Source organism: Hermetia illucens, chromosome 6, assembly GCF_905115235.1.
Source record: "Hermetia illucens chromosome 6, iHerIll2.2.curated.20191125, whole genome shotgun sequence".
NCBI classification, from domain to species: Eukaryota; Metazoa; Arthropoda; class Insecta; order Diptera; family Stratiomyidae; genus Hermetia; species Hermetia illucens.
The window spans coordinates 47,195,521-47,215,537 of NC_051854.1; the positions used below are offsets into that span (position 1 = coordinate 47,195,521).

A 20,017-nucleotide genomic window follows, 5' to 3' on the forward strand; every position below is an offset into this window, starting at 1 on the left:
AAAGGGGTAGTCGGTTGGCGAAAGGTCCGGTGAATATGATGGATAAGGCTGAGTCTCATACTGCAATTCGTTCAACTTTTGAACTTTTGGATACATAAGGTGCCGTGAAGGAGTATCACACCATCTCTGTTGAATAATCTCGGCCGTTGAATACTCAATTTTTGGTGCATTTCCTCGAGTTGGGCACAGTAAATTTATCGTTTCTCCAGGTGCCAAAAAAGAATAGTGGATAACTCTAGCTGTAGACCACCAAACAGTCACTATTACTTTCTTCGGATGGAGGCTCGGTTTCGACATATGCTTCGGTAGCTCATCAGCATCTAGCCATTGTGCTGATCGGCGACGATTGTCGCATAATATCCACTTTTCATCACATGTCACTAATTTGTGCAAAAAAAGATCGCTTCTGTTGCAGGAGAGTAAAAAACTGTAAATTTTCATTCGAAGCGCCATGTTTTGCTCAGTAAAGGCTTGCGGAACCCATTTGTCGAGCTTTTTCACCTTTCCAAGTTGCTGCAAGTGCCGGGAAACTGTCGAATAGTGTACGCCCAGTTTCTCTGGAATGTCCCTCACAGACTGACGTGTGTCCGATTCGACTAGCAAACGCAGCTCGTCGTTGTCAATCGATGGTCCTGGATGTCCACGTGGCTCACTTTGAAGTCGCCTGACCGGAATTTTTCGAACCATCGCCGTGTGGTTCGTTCGGTTACCGTATCAACTCCAAATGTGCTGTTAATGTTCTTGGTCGCCTCCGCCGCTTTATGACCAAATTTGAGCTCATACAGATAAAGTATAGCTTCTTGGCTCTTTTCCATCCCTTTTTTTCCTTTCTATTCTCTGTTATCCCAACGATGGTCAAAACTGAAATGACTACTTGATTAAATGTGGGAGTATTTATACTTCAATATTCAACACCAATAGCGCCAACTGGTCGTGGTTTAATACACCGAAATCGCAACTAACTTCACTTGATTGCCAAAGCGGCCATGTCATATGCAACAACCTAATAAAAACAAGGCTAAACTGGTCGAAACCGGATTTTTTTCATGTATGTATAGAGAATGTTTCAGAATCACCCGACAAGCTGCATACTAGGCAGTTCCTCAGGCATTTCTAAGCAGGAGATTGTTCCATTTTTTAAATATTTTAACTCTTTAGCTACCACTAACATTTTAATTTCTGAAAAAAATCATCGCCTTTACAAAACTACGACAGCCGGAGCATTGAAATAAGCGTTAGATATTACCTAAGGCTTTATTCTAAAGTACACAAGTTCATTTATTTATTTAATTTATTTAAACCTCCTCAAAGGAAGAAATGGAGGGAAGGGAATCTGACCAACTGTCAAACAACTCTTCATACAGATGAGAAGGGCAATCACAAGGGAATTGTGCTTGCTTGTGTGTGTAAAGTAAACGGTGTAGAAGTAGTACAGGTCCCAGGGCGAAACGTGGATTGGTACCCACAATGGAGCATAAAACCTGGGAAACGCCTGCTCAACCAACAGCAACGGCTCTACTACCAAACTCTATTTCCACCTCTATGTGGTGATGGCTGGGAGTTCTTTCTTTATGAAAAACTACAGACGCAGAGCCTCCCGCGCCTAAAAACAGGACAAAATATACCAACTGGTCCTCCAGGTTGGGAGTTGGGTAAGGCTGACAACCTCAACCTCAACAGATGTTACCAAGCCACGAAAGGAGCCTTGGACAGGATAGATCTTACAACGATGAACCCAGCAATGATAACGGATTAACGATTTGCGCATTTTCTCATGGAACGTGCGCTCCCGTACAGACTGAATGCTGCTGAGCAGCTAGCCGATACCCTGTCCCAATATAAGGCTGATGTAACAGCGCTGTAAGAGATGCGATGGACATGGACCGGTTTCCTGGAGAACAGTCGCTACACCATATATTAAAGCGGCCACCCAGTAAACTATGTGATGGAGTAGGTTTTTTAGTCAGCCAAAAAATAGAACCTGCTGTTATCGGCTTTGAAAATATAAGCGAAAGGCTATGCAATCTATGTTTTCGAGGCAAATTGAGAAATATAAGTCTCATAAACGTTCACGCCCCTACAGAGGAGACTGCAGATTCGCAAAAAAGATACTTTCTATGAGGCAGTTGAACAGACCCTCGAAGCCTGTTCCAAGTGTGATATCAAAATCATACTTTGAGATTTCAACAGTCAAGTAGGGGCGGAGCCCGTCGGCTCCCATAGTTTACATAGGGATACCAATGATAACGGACTGCTGATTATTCAGTTAGCAGTATCGCACGAAATGGTTGTTGGAAGTACCTGGTTTGCGCGGAGCGCGGTCCACAAACATACATGGGCTTCTCCAGACGAGACCACTTTCAACCAAGTTGACCACGTGTTGACTGAACGCTGCCACCTCTCAGCGTTGATGAATGTCAGAACATATAGGGGGCCAATATATCTCGTTGGCATGGTGCTCCGAGTTCGAATTACGACACCACCTACAATCCCCTATGATAATCAGGTGAGAGTGAATACTGAAGCTATCCACAACACAACCCTCCGTAACACCTATAAGAGGAAAATGGATGCCGCAATAACCGCAGTGAATAGAGATCCTGGAGATGAAGCATCAACAAATGACCTTCCGAACCACCTGAAGAACATTATTATTGATACGGCCACAAAGATACTTGGCTACAGCCGCAGTAAAAGTCGGAACGGCTGGTTTGACGATGAATGTAAGCTAGCAACGGAACGGAAGAATGCTGCATACCGAGTAATGTTGCATTCTCAAAGAACGCGGGCACGCGCAGGGACTTATCGCAAACTTCGTCGAACGGAGAAGCGACTTCACAGACGGAAAAAGGAAGCCTGGGAGAACCAACAAGTCTGTGAACTAGAAAAATACAGGGGGCAACAGAACACAATGGGCATATTGGAGTGATGGGTTGAGTACTTTAATGAGTTATTGAACAAGCAGAACATCGACGAGTTGGAGGTCCCGCCAACTGAAGACGACGGACAAATACTGCCACCACATAAGTCGCCAGGAGCCGATGAATTTACAGCCGAATTAGTTAAATATGGTGGCGACCAGTTACACCAAGTGGTTCATCAACTTGCGCTCAAGGTGTGGGACAGCGAATCAATGCCTGAAGATTGGCAACGACACCTTATCTGCCTCATACATAAAAAGGGAGATATCACACAGTGCAGCAATTATAGAGGTATCATGTTGCTGAGTACCATCTATAAGATATTCTTCGCTATCTTGCTAGGCCGTATAACCCCATACGCCCAGAACATCATTGGCCCATACCAAAGAGGCTTCACTCCAGGCAAATCAGCAACAGATCACATTTTCTGTTGGAATAGAGATAGAATAGAGATAGTTGCATCATCTTTTCATTGACTTCAAGTCCGCCTATGATAGTATAGCTAGAATCAAACATGAGAGAATTCGGAATCCGAACGAAACTGATAAAATTGACTACGTTGACCCTGATCAATTTGCGAGGCCAGATTGCTTTTATCTGATCCATGATCCCTCTTGAGAGCATTCAACATCAACAACGTTCTAGGACAAGGGAATGCCCTATCATGCATCTTCTTTAACCTGGCCCTGGAGAAAGTGATTAGCGATGCAGATGTGAATACAAGAGGCACCATCCTCTTCAAGTCCACACAACTACTGTCCTACGCTGACGGTATTGACGGTTATGGGAAGAACAACGCAGGATGTAGAAACCGTGTTCTTACAGATCGAGCAGGCGGTGCGACATATTGGGCTGCAGATTAATGAAGGCAAAACGAAGTACATGGTGGTAGTGTCAGTTCCAAAGAACAAAGAAGCGACAACATCAAATCAGCAATAAAGATAGGAGACTACATCTTTGAGACCCTTGATAGTTTCACCTATCTAGGGTCGAAAATCACAACCGATAATAGCTATGACGATGAAATCCGCGCACGGTTGTTGGCTGCCAACATAGCCTATTGCAGCTTGCACAAACTGTTTCACTCGAAATGTCTCACCATAGAGTCAAAGCTCTTACTGCACAAGACAGGGATCTTGTCAGTTCTCATGTATTCCTAGGAAACTTTGGTGCTTAGCAAAAAAAAAATGCGAGCTCTTGACCTCCTTCGAGAGAAGAATCCTCCGAAAAATGTTTGGCCGTCTACATATGGATGGAGGATTCCGTAGCCTACATGACGACGAAATCTATCAGCGATACCACGACCGTCTGCATGAGTATGATCCAGCCCGGAAAGTCTATAAGGGCAGTATCTATAATAGAAGAAGACGTGGCAGACCCCGCCTTAGATGGAGCGATGGGGCAGGCCAGGACGTCAGACAACTTGGCGGACCTCGGCGCGAAACCGGGACGTCTGAAGTTCCTTACTAAGGCAGGCCTTGACCGGACACCGATTGTTGCACCGTGGATAATGATGATGGTATGATGTAAGAGTTCAAAAATGTCCAGTTACCAACCTGAGTCTGATTAAAGAACGCATATTGATGGAATACTAGAGAGAGCTGTGATATTCATCACTTTGCAAATTTTTGGGTTAACTATGCTCTGATAGTTGACGACAGTTAATGTGGAAAGTGTTTCTGACTATCACCAACTCTACGGTCTATTACATGTCGCTTAGACATTTTCTACAAAACAACAATTAACAAGACAAGATCGTATATACCTGATCAAGTCCAAGAGGCAACCAATAGAAAGTAGGCATAGGGACGACGTTAAATTATCTGAAACCAATACCAAGTGGAACTATCATTTTGGAAAACACTGTATTGATGAAATTATAATAGTCAAAAGAGACATATTTTGAATCTAAATTTAGTTTAAAATTCTAAATTTGATTTAAGATTTACGACTATATTCTGGAGGAATACTCGGATTATAAAAAGAACTTGTTGAAAAAGTTATCAACGGAATGTCCGCGGAATATGCCATTAATACTATGATTTATGGAGAGTTGTAATTGAGGCCTATCTTTCGCTGGTGTGCTCCCCCAAAAACATCGGGTGAGAGTAATTCTGGTGATATCGTTGTGAGATGAAAAAGATGCAGCACTTTCAGAATTACTTTGTGAAGATACAAGATACAATTAAATCCTCGGGGATTAGCATTAATAGCTATTTGCACGCAATTAGGATAGAAGCTTGCCTCTATTAAGATAGTGTGATCTGTTTTAGCAGAATTCTGAAAGATTCAGTTGAACTTATTATGGTTTATAGATATCTTACCTTACTAATGCCTCCGTTTCGGTAGTAACTTCAATAAAAGTATATTTCTGCCTTGGAGTGTAAATTCTACTTCTCTCCAAGGCGCATGATCCGAATTCGTCAAAATCACAAATGGGTTCGATAGATAGAAGTCTATATTTACAGTCAATGGAGTGGAACCGAAGGCAATCTCTTTATTTGTCAGCGAAACCGAGCAAACACTGAAAGTTTGTTAGAAATTCTCGAGAGAGAAAATTCAGAAAGAAAATGCTCGACTCTAGTCAGTATGGCGAGTTCGCCAGGCTAGCTTGGCCTAGATGATAACTTACGAAATTGGGGCATTAAATAATATTTCACTGACCTTCCGCACTATATGCCTAGTTATAGTGCAGTCCATGGACATTAGTGCAAGTGCAACTGGTCCTTCCAGCAGTAACGCGACTCTAATGAAGCTGATCTAGTGACAATAAATTTTGTGGATAAAAGACTAGACATCGTGACTGGGTGGTACAGTGGGCGGTCGGCCTTCGTCATGGACTGGCGGTCCATGTACCATTCTGTTGATACGGATATTATATTCTGTATTTCGCGTGTTATTTAAAATAATCTTTCCGGTTGAGTGCTTGGTGCTATGTTGGTGCTCATTTTCGTCAAATGATTGCCATATTCGACTTGGAAATTCGTTTTTTATCTGAAAAGGTTAGTTATGTCGAACACTAGATCTAATATAGCCAATAGTACGAATGTACATATGTAATCCACAAAATAGTATGAACCCTGAACCCGAACATGAGAACGTTTCCAGAATATGCTTTTTCTGGCGGTATTTATTATTATTATTATTATTCTGTCAAGGGAAAGTCGCACGGCGTCCTTGAAGAACTATTGTACCCCTTTTACTGGTTATAGTGTACCTATTGATCATAGTATCTCAAGCAGGCCTATAACCGTTAGGAACTTTAGTATGTTCCCTACTTCCAGATCTTTCAGCTTTGCATCTGGTATTAAGTGTTCTCCTAGATGCCTCGACCTACTTTATACAAGTGCCGGATACTGTCCCAGCACGTAAAGCTTTCGTCCTCCTCCTCATAAAACCTGCAGGCAGTGTTCGTAGATATCCCTAGCTTCCCTAGGTGAATGTTCAGCCGGCAATGACCAATGAGAATTCCCACTATGATTCGGAGGTTCTTTTTGGTGAGGTTTGAGCAATCCTTTGTGCGTATGGGTTCGTATCCCCCAATAAGCACCCTGGGCTGCTCCATCCCCGGTAGGCCCGCCCAGTATAGTTCCCTCAACGGTTCCTGTTCATTTCTTAGATTCATAGTCATGAAACCGTTTCCGATTCCACACTGTTCTGGCCCGTGTAAAGGCGTCCCTGCTACCTTCTTGGTTAGTTCGTCAGCCCCACCCAAAGTATCCAGACCTTGTTGAACGAGCCGAGTGTATTCAGTCTCCCAAGGCATTCCCACATCAGTTTCATCTGGTTAGACCTAAGTGCCTTGATCGCTGCCTGTTCTGCCCCCTATAGTTCCTTTGCAGATTAAAGGAGGCACATTCGTCTATGGCGTATATTTCCGCTTGGAACATGCTAGTGTACCTGCCCATTGGCTCAAAGTACATTTTCCTTGGACCAATGACACCGGCACCCGCTCCCTCTGCTGTGAGGGATCCGTCAGTGTACTAAGTAATCAGTTGCTGGTTTAAGCCGTATGTCGCAGCCACGTATCCCCCAGTTTGCCTTGTTACTCCAACGTGTTTCAAACTTCTTATCGAAGTGAAACCTCGTTGTCAAATTATCCCTTGGTATCAGTAATTCGGGATACCGCCTAGAAAGAATATCAATCTTCCTTCGATTTAGGCAACTCCCCGCCTCACTCATACTACCGGCCATCCTGAATATTGATCTCCTTGCCTGCATCTGTATGTGCAGATAGAGAGGGGTTATCCCAGAAGGACCTCCAGGGATGCCGTTAGGCATATCCTCATTGCCCCACTGATAAACATGCAAGCCAGCCTTTGGAGCTTATGTAATCACCTGGCTTGTGTGCTGAGTTCGGTTCTTTCTACCCAGATTACCGCTCCATAGGTAATCATTGGCCTTACTATTGCAGTATACTCGTATATCCAAAGTAGTATCTTCGGGCTGCAACTCCATTTTTTCCTGCTATGGATCTGCAAGTCATCAGAGCCCTCGTGGTTTTCCGACAAGTGTTTCCGACATCTCCAGAGTAATTTTTGATCTAGCGTAATTCCCAAATATTTGACCTCTGTTTCTCGTTTCACCTCCACATCATGTAATGTTATGGCTCTCAGGTGATCAAGCTTACGCCTCCTAGTGAATGGTACAATCGTGGTTTTGGCTGGGTTGATCCGCAGTCCCACCTTCCTGCACCAGGCACTAATAACCCTTAATCCAGTTTGGATTCTATCACATAGGGTATCTTCATATTTGCCCCTACAAATTAAAACAATGTCGTCCGCGTAACCCTGGACTTATATTCCAGTATTTGTTAACACGTCCAGGAGTTCATTCACTACCATACTCCACATCAGCGGCGATAGTACCCCACCCTGTGGACAGCCTTGAGTGGTGTTCATGATAATAGAATTTATACCTGTCGGTACCTCTATTTGCCTGCTTTCTAGCATTTTGCCCATCCAGAATACCAGGGTGTTTCCCACTCCTTTGCGGCTCAGGGCATCTTGTATCTCTGTGTGCGATGTGTTATCGAATGCTTCTGCGGGGGGGGGGGGGGGGGGGTGATTATTGAACTTGTTGTGGTAGTTCGTATGTTGGTACGCATATCACGAGCAGAGCTCAGTGTAGGCTCTAGTGTGGAGTTACGCTGCAGGACTCGGTCGCCATACTCCTTAATTGCGGCAAAGGTATCTTTTGTGAATTGGGTAGGTGAATGAGGGTTGGACTCCCGCAATAGTACGCTCTTGGATTACCAACTAAGCATCTCCCAGTCATCAGCGAGCTAGCCTGGAACCGTTTGACACATTACTTCGGAATAGCCCTCCCGCTCTCCCGGCTTTGGGAGCCTTCAAGTCAGGGAATCCCTTTCACCAACAGGAGGGGAGGGGAGGAAGGGAGTTGTTAATTCAGAGAACCCTTTGCCACCCGGTCCCTCCGTCGATCGAGTTCAATCTCGTTAGCAATAAGAAGAGCCCGAATATAATGCGCAACACGACTCCAGCTGCCAGCGCTCTTCAGCATCTCTCTGACAATGTTGTCTGGAGATAGCTCCGCTGCGACTGCATAAAGCTGCTGACGAAAGCCATCCCACCTTTCACAAGAGAAAAAAGTGTCGTCCGCCACTCCATTGCAGAACACACAATCAGGTGATCGCGCCTTCCTCATCCTGTACAGGTAAGACTGAAAGCCTCCGTGTCAGCTTAGAAGCTGTGCAAGGCAGTAATCAATTTCACCATTCGGTTCAGCCACGGGTCTAAATTATCGATGAGCCGCGCAGTCCATATGCCTCTTGGCTCATTTTACCGAGAGAGTTGCCACTCGGCAAGTGTGCGTTGATGTTCTTCACAGGCAATCACCTCTGTTAAGTTTTCGCAGTTACGGCGGTAGATAGCTTTACGCTCTTTAGCCAGGAGGGCAGCGGGAATCATTCCCGCGATCATCATCACGGCCGGCTCGGAGACAGTGCGATAAACAGACGCCACTCGCAAAGCTCCCTGTGTCTTGAGCAACGCATCTGCATCTCTTCGTCAATGGCATCAGCCCATACTTCCGCACCATAGAGCAGAACCGACTGTGTTGTTCCCATAAGGAGACGCCTCCTAGTAGATATGGGGCCCCCAACATTCACCATTGGCTGACTCAAGGCGGAGACTCCAGCTGCAGCCCTGTGCGCTGCTGTTTTAATTTACTCGAAGTAGGTCATTTTTGGGTCGAACATTAAACCAAGGTATTTAACAACTGGTTTTAAGTTTACAGTCAACTCGCCGATCGATATGGGACGCAGGGTGGGGATTCTCCTTCCGGTCAAGATGACCATTTCGGTTTTTTTCCAGTGGCCCTAAGATAGATCCCTCTCCTACTCCCGACATGATCTCCATCTTCCTGTGGCCTTCTAGCCTCTCATAGAAAGCGGTCATTCAGATAATCCCTCAATATCCGCAAGCGATAGCTTGGCACGTAGAATGTATTTTGTAATATGCCTAGCATATCTCTCCATCTTACGGAATTGAAGGCGTCTCTGACATCAAGCGTTATGAGGAGCACTATCCGTTGAGATTGGGGGCTATGTGCCTCGGCTCGATGAACCGCATCTACGACTTCCATAATAGCATCCACTGTGGATCTCCCTGCTCTGAACTCGAACTGCCTTGGGGATAAGTTACTACTCCTGATGAGTTTTTCGAGGACTTTCCCGACCGTGGCATACATACCGGTCGGTAAGCGGAGGACAGCTCCGGGTCTCCTTTTCTTTTGCTTATTAGCGCGAGTCTCGCTGCCTTCCAGCGACAAGGAAAAATTCTCTCCTTCAGGTAAGCGTTGAACGTCCCGAGCAACAAATCTGATTGGTGGCGGTACACCAGTGTCCGCCGGGATGTCTGTCTGGAGAATATTGCAATCCGGTCCATATGGTCGGTACTCAGCCGAAGGGTAAACGAGAGAGAACGTATCCTGCTCGAGGCATTTGCCGAGTTGGATGTTGTACTTGCCATTGTTGGGAATTCATTTACTTTCAGAAGGAGAGGCCTGGGCTCTATCGTCGACCTCATGTACGTGAGCACCGCATTGGCAAGGGGAACTACTTGGTATGTCAGTGAGCATTATACCCACAGCGACCACCAGGCGATTTTTATTATCGATGGTCGATGGTGGGTTCGCAGAAAGCAAGTAGGGATGCCGGGCTGGACGACTAGGGCGTTCGAGCAGAATACGTTCTTTGAAGTTCTGGTGGGTCATGACAGCCTGAATGGCACGGCGACCGAAATGGCATCGAGTGATTCTCGCCATGGGTGACCGACACATGCGACGCTGCTATGTCCCGGAGGCGACAGTTTGTAAGCAAACAGTCAAACTATTAGTGGAATAGCGAAATCGCGGAGCTAAGATCGGCATGCCATCGAGCAAGAAGGCAGTTCCAGCGATCCAGGGGAAGACCTGATCACGATGAGCGCGAACGGGATTATAGGACGTTGCGTGGCAGAATAAAGGAGGCTATACCTTGGAGCAAAAGAGATTGCTTTAGGCAACTGCGTGTGGATGCGAACATAAACCCCCGAGGATGGCCTACAGAGTGGTTGTGAAGAAGTTGCATGGGCAAAGGTCGCTTCAGGAGACCTGTTCACGGTTTCTACAAATAAAGGCCCAATTCGAGGTAGAGGTAATGCCTCGCCTCGGAGGTTTGCGGAAGGATCGGCGATGGCAAGGCTCCCCCCATCCCAGACCTGATTGGTTCATAAATACCTTCAAGGCGTGCATGGTGGAAGGCGTATTTCTTCCACAATGGAAAAGGCACAAATTGGTGTTGTTGCCTAACCCCGGCAAGCCACCGGGGGACCCAGCATCCTATCGGCCTATTTGTTTGTTGGATACTATGGTGAAAATGTTCGAGCGCACTATCTACAATAGATTGCTCCCCATCGTGGAAGATGGGAATGATCTTGCGGATAAACAATATGAGTTTCGGAAACCTCGCTCTACTGTTGGTGTGGTGGGAAGAGTAGTGGACTTGGCTCGAGGGGCAATGCTTTCTGGCAAGTGCTGTGCCGTGGTGACGGTGGATGTAAAGAATGTATTCAACTCCGCCAACTGGGGCCGCATTAAGGAGTCAATGACCAAAATGAATGCACCTGGTTACTTAGCTAAGCCAATCGAGAGTTACTTGTCGGACCAAGTTCTCTGGTACGGAACGGAAGACGGGCCCAATGAATACATCATTACAGCGGGGGTACCACAAGGTTCGGTTTTGGGCCCTCTGCTCTGGAACGTGATGTATAACGGGGTGCTCTTGCTTCCCGTAGCAGAGCAGGCCACGTTGGTCGGTTTTGCAGATGACCTGGTCATAGTGATCGTTGCAAAACTCCCGGAGGATGTGGAGGTCCTGTAAGGTCCTGGCTTGAGGGCACCAGACTGAGCCTGGCGGAGGCAAGACGGAGGCAATCCTCATCACAAATCACCGGAAAAGAAATACGATCAGTCTGTGGGTTGGAAACCATATGAACGTCTCAGAGCCGACTATCAAATACCTTGGCGTGACTCTCGATGTCAAGCTGAGTTTCAAGGGGCATATATCGTACGCCTATGAAAAAGCTCCCAAACTTTTACAGATGTCGTGGGATCCCAGAGGAACCGGAGCATGTGTTGTTTGAGTGCCCGAGATTCCGGGAGGAGAGAAGAAGCCTGAACGAGGCCCTGGGAGTCGGTATGAGCACCCAAAAATTAATCCGGGAAATGCTATGGTCGAAGGCAAACTGGACTTCGGTCGTCCACACAATTGTGCGGATACAAACTCAGCTCCAAAGAGAAGCACGCGCAAGAAGAGTACAAAGAAGTGGAGAGGCTGTACCCTGAAGGCAGAATGAAGCTGCTGAAGGAAGCAAAGAAGCGGAAAACTGCAGAGTTGGAAATATGAAGGCCTACGGGAGGTAAGCCCGCCCCGTGAAGTAATGCCTAAATGATGGTCCCGGGGGCAAAGGCAGGAGAGAGGTGGGGGAGCTTTTTTAGTGGGTGCGAATCCCACACTACATCCATGCCAGCTTTGCCGTTTACACGCCAGAGCTGAAATGAGTGTGGCTTTGTAAGATTTTTTTAACATCTCCGTGTATTAAAAAAAAAATGGTCGGTACTTGGCATATAGGGCCCAAACAGCCCCTATTTCCGGGTGACAAATTTAAAGCCAAGTTCCCACGGGTCCTCATTCACCTCGTTGACCAAGTTCTGCCAGCCGCGAGCTTTGCTCTTATTTACCGCCTCCGGAGTCTCCTTTCTGTTGATCTACACTCCGCCTTTATGGCACATGTCTCCTCGCGGACGTGCAAGCTTTGTGCCAAACGACGGAGCTTATAACACTTCCCCTGTAGGTGGGCAATTTCTGCCGTTCATCGGTGCGTAGAAGGCTCGTCACGGCTGGGGTCCCCCCGAGGCATAAAACCCTCGTACGCTGCCGTTATCAAGTTGATCAGTGAATTTACGACAATGTCAGCTGCGGTGCGGTTCTGCCTGTATCAAGAGCTTTGAAAATTTTCCCGATGTTCACTCTCGCGACATTCCACAGGCAGGTGGAGGGTCGGGTCGGTGCACGCTGGCAAGTAGCGTCAACCACTTCGAATGCGAAGTACTGGTGATCACTTACCGAGAAGTCTTCCAAGTGTCGCCACCCGTTCACTGACGGTGCCAGAGATTCCGACGCGGTAGAGATATTAGATAGGCCTGTCATGCACTCAGTGCAAACCTTGGCTATGGCAATTTCAGCGGAACTCATATTGTAGTCTCCAGATCAATCCGTGTCTGAAAAAAACCGTAGGATTATGTCTACACGCAGCCATTTACGCTGAATTCCCTAGACTTTCATGTCCTCGAATGTGGAAGTGAAATTACCATGCTTCGCAAACTTCGCCAATGCCACTTCAAAGCATGTGTGGGGGCCAGTCATTGGTGGTAAATTGACCTTTCATAGAAACTTCAAAATGCGACTATCATCATCATCAACGGCGCATCAACCGGTATCCGGTCTAGGCCTGCCTTAGTAAGGAACTCCAGACACCCCCATAGATATTGCATTTATAGGCTTTCCGGGCTGGATCATTCTCATCCATACGAATTAAGTGGCCCTGCCACCGCAACCTGTTGAGCCGGATTTTATCCACAAACAGACAGTCGTGGTATTGCTCAAAGAGTTCTACGGAATTGTCCATCCTCATGGAAAGGGCCAAAAATTCTTCGGAGGATTTTTCCCTCGAACACGTCCAAGGGTTCGCAAGTCTTGTACAGTAAGAGCTTTGACCCTATAGTGAGACGTTTCGAGCGAAACAGTTTTTGAAAGCTGAAATGGCTCTATTGGCAGCCAACGTCATAGTTATGATCAGTTGTGATTTTCAACCCGAGATAGGAGAAATTTTCAACGGTCTCAAAGTTTTAGTCTCCTATCTTTATTCTTCTTATTTGACCAGTGCGATTTGATGTTATTGGTTGGTTGGTTTTTGATGGTGCAACTGATGGCCATATTCCAACAGTTTTTCCATTGCCTGCCTTACAGACAAAATTTGATCTGTTACTGTTTCTGATTTGCCTGGATGCAGCCTCTTTGGTATGGGCCAATGATGTTATGGGCGTATGGGGCTATCCGGTCTAGCAAGATAGAGGAGAATATCTTATAAATGGTACTCAGCAACGTGATACCTCTATGATTGCTGCACTGTGTGATATCTCCCTTTTTATGTATGAGACAGATAATGCATCGTTGCCAATCGTCAGGCATTGATTCGCTGTCCCACACCTTGAGCATAAGTTGATGACCCGCTTGGTGCAATTGGATGTCTTCATATTTAACCAATTCGGCTGTAATTTCATCGGTCTCTGGCGGCTTATGGTTTTTAAGCCGATGAATTGCACGGACTGTTTCTTCTATGCTTGGTGGTGGCAGTATTTGTCCGTCGTCTTCAGTTGGCGGGACCTCCAACTCGCCGACATTTTGGTTGTTGAGCAGTTCATCAAAATACTCAAACCATTACTCCAATATTGCCATTCTGTCGGAAATCAGATTTCCCTCTTTGTCTCGGCAGGATGAGCATCGAAGTGTATAAGGCTTCATCCTGCTGAGTTGATAAAACTTGTGCACCTGGTGCGGTTGCTCCCTGTACTTTTCGAGTTCACAGACTTTTGGTTCTCCCAGGTTTTCTTTTGACGTTTGTGAAATCCCTTCTCCGCTCGATGGAGTTCATAATAAGTCTCTGCACATGCCCGCGTTCTCTGGGAATGCAACATTACTCGGTATGCAGCATTCTTCCGTTCCGTTGCTAGCTTACATTCATCGTCAAACCAGCCGTTCCGACTTTTCTTGCGGCCGGGGCCAAGTATATTTGTGGGCGTATCAATGATAACGTTCTTCAGGTGATTGTGAAGATCATTTGTTGATGCTTCATCTCCAGAATCTCGGAGGGCTGTGTTGTGAGTGGCTTCGGTATTCACCCTCACCTGATTGTCAGAGGGGATTGTAGGTGGTGTCGTAATTGGAGCTCGGAGCACTATGCCAACGAGATAGTGGTCCCAGTCCATATTGGCCTCCCTATATGTTCTGACATTCATCAAGGCTGAGAGGTGGCGGCGTTCAATCAGCACGTGGTCAATTTGGTTGAAAGTGGTCCCGTCTGGAGAGGCCCACGTTTGTTTGTGGACCGCTTTCCGCGCAAACCAGGTACTTCCAACAACCATTTCATACGATACTGCTAACTGAATAATCCGCAGTCCATTATGATTGGTGTTTCTATGTAAGCTATGGGAGCCGACGTATCACCTGAATACGAGCTCCGTCCCTATTTGACTGTTGAAATCTCCAAGTATGATTTTAATATCGTACTTGGAATAGGCTTGAAGGGTTCGCTCGACTGCCTCGTAGAAGGTATACTTCTCCGATTCTGCAGTCTCCTCTGTAGGTGCGTGAACGTTTATGAGACTTATATTTCTAAATTTGCCTCGCAAACGAAACACAGAGTGCATAGCCTTTCACTTATATTTTCATAGCCGATAAGAGCAGGGTTCATTTTTTGGCTGACTAAGAAATTTACTCCGAGCACATGGTTTACTGGATGACCGCTATAATATATGGTGTAGCGGCTCTTCTCCAGGAAACCGGTGCCTATCCTGCGCATCTCTTGCAACGCTATTACATCAGCCTTATATTGGGGAATCGCAATGCGCAAAACGTTATTCCGTTGTCGTTGCCGGTTTCGTCGTTGTGCCGTCAATTCAGTCCGAAGTTCCTTCTGTGGCTTCGTAACTTTGGTTTTCCGTATAGGGTTGTCAGCCCTACCCAATCCCCAACCTGGAGGACCAGTTGGTACATTTTGTCCCATTTTTAGGCGCGAGAGACTTGTCTTCATCCTTCTCCGTTTTTCATGGAGAAAGAACTCCCATCGATCACCACGTAGAGGTGGAGATAGGGTTTGGTAGTAGAGCTGTTGGTGTTGGTTCATAAGGCGTTTCCCAGGTTTGATGCTCCATCATGGGTAACAATCCATGTTTTGCCCTGGGACCTATACTACCCTTTGACCGCCCATCATGTAATGAGGAAGTGAAATCCACGGAACATTTCCTCTGTGTGTGCAGTGGGTAGCACCACATCTACTAACGGAAACCTTGCGATACATAAACGAATCCCAAGGGGGTGTATCTGTCTGAGGTGGGCCTAGTTAGCCTATTATACTCTAGTACTAGAGGCGGGAATCGAGTACAATGGGCTAACTAGGTCCACCTCAAACAGATACACACTCTTTAACCTCCTTTTCTCTCCTTATTTCAGTAAATATGTAGCCCCGAAGTAATTAGCTAACTTTACACTTCGCCCGCTCTCCCATCAGCCGTCCATATAGTGAGAGAGCGCCATGAAATATATTTCATTTTTAAAGAAAACCAAAACACATTCAATATGTTTCCTTGATAGATGTCCTGCTTTTGGCGACATTCAATAATTTCCTTTTATGCCTGATTACTTTTCTTCATAACTACTCAGTGCATTATTTGCAGCTCATTGTAGTTCTTTGATCTAACTAGGAACTCTTTTTGCTCCTTAGGGTGGTGTTGCTTTCATTCCGTTAATAAAGGATGCAATATGCTTATAGGCAGTCCACAGGCGAGCAATCAGCCGTGTACCTGCAGGATTCCGCACGGCATCCTGTTTAGACGGTAGGAAGTTAATATCCGCTTTGAAGAAAAATGGAAATTACATTCGACTATCGACTATCATTTTTGCTGTTTGCCAGAGGACAGTGCTTGGTAGTACATTTTCCAGCAGTTTTACACTCGATCCAGGCTAGGCTGTTCCTTTTATTAAGCTATTTATAGTTCATCGAATTTCCCTTTCAACAGCTGCATGCTGTCATATGCTTCATGTCAGGAATGGTGGCATCACAAGTGCCTCTGTCGGTAATTCATTCAGGATGCATAGGGCCTCGGAATACTTGTTCGATGTAGTTTCACTTCCAAGAATGCTGTGTACGTTCTTTGTAATTCGATTTGAACATCGATGGAAGCTCTATCGGAAAGATGCTAATTGATTCATTGATATATCCTTGTAATTTCCATGATGAAAGGGCGCATTTTTTATTCATAGTTATATCGAATGTCCTTTTACTGATTTTGTGCATTATAGCGGGCAAAATGCATACCCCAATTGGTGATACGGTTTACCATTTTCTGGAACATTGGACTTTAATTGTGTCAATAATGACAAACACTAGATTGGACTAGGCTTGGACAAGTAATCTAGGAAAATGGTGGAAAATTCGTTAAGGGGCATCCTCCAATGTAAAGATCTAAGGATGCCAAGGCACAGTGGAGTTCACCCCCTCCCTCTTCAACATTTGGGACAGAAGAAGGATGCGGTGAATACACCCCACCAAGAGGTAAATGGCAACCATGGGGGAAGGAACTGGAACTGACTCCATCGACGGACCCGTTCAGAAGAAGTTCGATTCTTCCCAAATCCCCTCTCATACGGGATAAGCCCCGCTATCGTTACCCCCAGTTGAGAAGTGTGTAGCGGGAGTCTTCGATGAGGAAGAATCCTTGACGCCGAATCACCCGAACAACGTTTTAGGTAACGATCAGTCATGAGCTGGCTTTACTACCCTGGGTAACATTTAGCTGTGTGAATTCATAAAGAATGGAATTGTAATATTTATGATAAGAGGCATCCATTTGACATAAGGCAAGGCCCCGAACGAAAGAGGGGGGGGGGGGGGGGGGGGAGCAGGAAGCCGTCGAACAAAAAATTGAGCCAGGCGACTCAAGGGACACCTGTTCAAAATACGAAAGGGGGAAACCGGGGAAGAGGCTGCACGAAAAGTTGAACGATTTAACAGGCCAAACAAACACCGAAAAGAAAAAAGACTCAACCCCCAAGAAGGCGGGGCATATGAGTACTACGGCTGGACTTACCGGTCAAACTGTTGCAACCGCGACCTCGAGAAAAGAAAGCGGATCTCTAGAGGCCGCTGCGAAGGAAGATTAAACCGGAGGGGATTATCGTTTCCAAACGCGGTGAAGGGTCATCTGCTGACATTGACATTCTAATAAGAGCGAGGGCAGACCCCGAACTCACCAGCTTATGATATAGTGTCAGCCGCATTAGACGGTCCCAGAAAGAAGATCTTATGTTCGAGCTCAAGAAATCCAAGGATGTAACTGCGGACAAATTCCTCAGCCAAATCGGAAAGTCGTTAAGACCGGAAGCCGACGTAAGTGTTAGCACACCGGAAATCATCATAATCTGCAAAGATATAGATGAAATCATCACGAAGAAGGAGGTTCGCGAAGCATTGGAGAAGTAATTCGATCTTGTCGGACTACAGGAGTTAGCGATGAAAATGCTAAGGGAAGCTTATGGGGGAACACAAACAGCCATCATCAGCCTACCAGTAGAGGACGCACTCAAACTGTTAGCAGCAGGGAGAGTAAGAATAGGCTGGGTTTTGTGTCGGCTTAGCGAGCAGGTGCTACTGAAGCGATGCTTTGGATGCCTTTGGTTCAGTCACATTGCGAAGGGATGCACTAGTCCAAATGGGGTGCTCAGAGGTGGCGGGGAGGAAGACGGGGCGGCAACCCTGTCGTCTGAACTAAAACCAACTGGCCGAGGAGAACCTCTACGTGCTGGCACCGGGAATCGCTGTATCGCATTGGCTTGCCGGCCGTGATGCAGTAGGCGAATGCTCCAAGGCCTAGCAAGGGCGATCGGACCCGAGTCTGCACGGGGACTCATCTGAAGTGGCTTCGGTCACGAAACCTTACCAGGGGTATACTGGTACCATGGGAACCGAGGTAGCCCCTGGACTCTTATACTTCAGGAGAATTCCTGTCGTATCTGAGTACAGCTCGGTTGGTTGCGGTTGGCCCCCTTGTGGGAGTTTCATGGGGGCTGTGGTTGCGCTCGAGCGAGAAGAAAACTTCGGGCCTCGACGTGGTGTTTCGTATCAACACGGGTGCCGTACTCCATAGTTCGGTAGAGATTTAGGTAATTCTTGCATCCACCAGTATGAATGCTAAGCCATGCACTTGGTATAGACTGGTACCGTAGCGCTTGTCTCAGCGGGGCTCTGATTGTGGTCACAAAATCAATCCGTGCCTGAAGAGGGCCGTAGGATTAAATCTCAAGACAGGTACCTACGTTAAACACCGAGGACTTCACTAGTCCAAATGGCAGGTCGAAACAATGCAGGAGATGCGGAATGGAAAGCCATATCAGCAAGGACTCTGCAGCTGGCCCAAATTGCTTACTGTGCAAAGGGAAGGAGCGTATGGACCATCGGCACGTTGCAGGTAGTGCCAGGTGCCTGGAATACAGAAGAGCCTTTAACACAAATCGCAGATGAGGTTGGTAAAAATCAACCTCAACCACTGCGAGGCAGCCCGTGATCCACTCTCGCAAACCATCCGAGAGAAACACATCAATGTGGCCATAATCAGTGAGCCATATCAAAATCACGATGGTAGCATTTGGGTCAAAGACCAAACGGGCCAAGCAGCGATATGGGCTTGTGGAGAACAAGCCTTCCAGGAAATAATGGAGCACCTGGAGGAAGACTTCATCAGAGCGAAGGTGAAAGGAATGCACATCTGCAGCTACTACGCTTCACCCAGCGTTACACTTGCCGAGTATGAGCAGATGCTGAGCGTTCTGGTTTTAGATGCAAGATTACATTGGTCGACCATAATAGTAAGCGATTTTAATGCCTAGGGTCTTGAATCGGGCCGCCGGACAACTAACATGATACTGGCGAAAGTTGGGGCCTCGTACAATTTCCTGGGAAGGGGTCTGGGGTTTACAGTGGACCCGACATTCGTGAGGGCCACTTTAGCCAGTAGAGTTGGTGGGCATGCCAGTGAGGACTATACTCATACCGACCACCAGGCAGTCTGCATGAAAATCAAGGGTGGAGCGAGCTCGAAATGGAGTTCTCACATAACTCCGGGTAGTATGCTCGGCCAGACAGCGAAAACTTTAGAGTCGGACACGTTTTCTGTGGCGCTCTAATCCGACATATCCCTGAAGTGTACGGCTAGAGAAAAAGCCACCCAAATCTCCCGCTGGGTGACGGAGGCATGCAATGCTACTATGCCCAGAAGGCGATTGCTCCCCAGTAGGCCAACTACTGGTGGAACAACAAAATTACAAGTTTGCGAGCCGGATGTGTCCGGGCAAATTAGGCTTTGCCAGAGGCTCAGGGGAAAGCTCGGTGGCAATGGGCGCCAGGAGGCACACAGGTAACTGCGCGGGTGCCCAAAAGAAACCATTCGGAGAAGCAAAAAAACTGTTTCAAACAGCTGTGTGACCATGCCTATAAACCCTTGGGGCGAGACTTACAGGGTGGTAATGAAAAGGCTGCGAAGATCACCCCATGTGACCTATCCACCCTTCCTGAGCAAATTGTTATCACTCTATACCCTCACCACGAAGATAGGGGATGACCAACGGCTGTCCAGATAAATGAGGGCATAATACCTCCAGTAACTGTGGAGGAGCTGCGGGTAATATTTGGTAGGCCCCAGGTTTGAATGGCATTCCCAACTGAGCTTTGAAACTGGCAGTGCAGACTAGACCCATCTTT

At 46.7% G+C, this 20,017-nt stretch overlaps 1 protein-coding gene across 1 annotated transcript in view; it reads left to right on the forward strand.

The window, feature by feature from the left end:
• Positions 1–5,526: 5,526 nt before the first annotated feature.
• The window catches only part of LOC119659346 (probable multidrug resistance-associated protein lethal(2)03659), a 63,880-nt gene continuing 49,389 nt past the window's right edge, over positions 5,527–20,017 (forward strand). The window contains exon 1 of the mRNA XM_038067392.1: positions 5,527–5,923. The gene's annotated coding sequence lies outside the window, so the exon portion shown is untranslated. The remainder of the gene's footprint in view (positions 5,924–20,017) is intronic.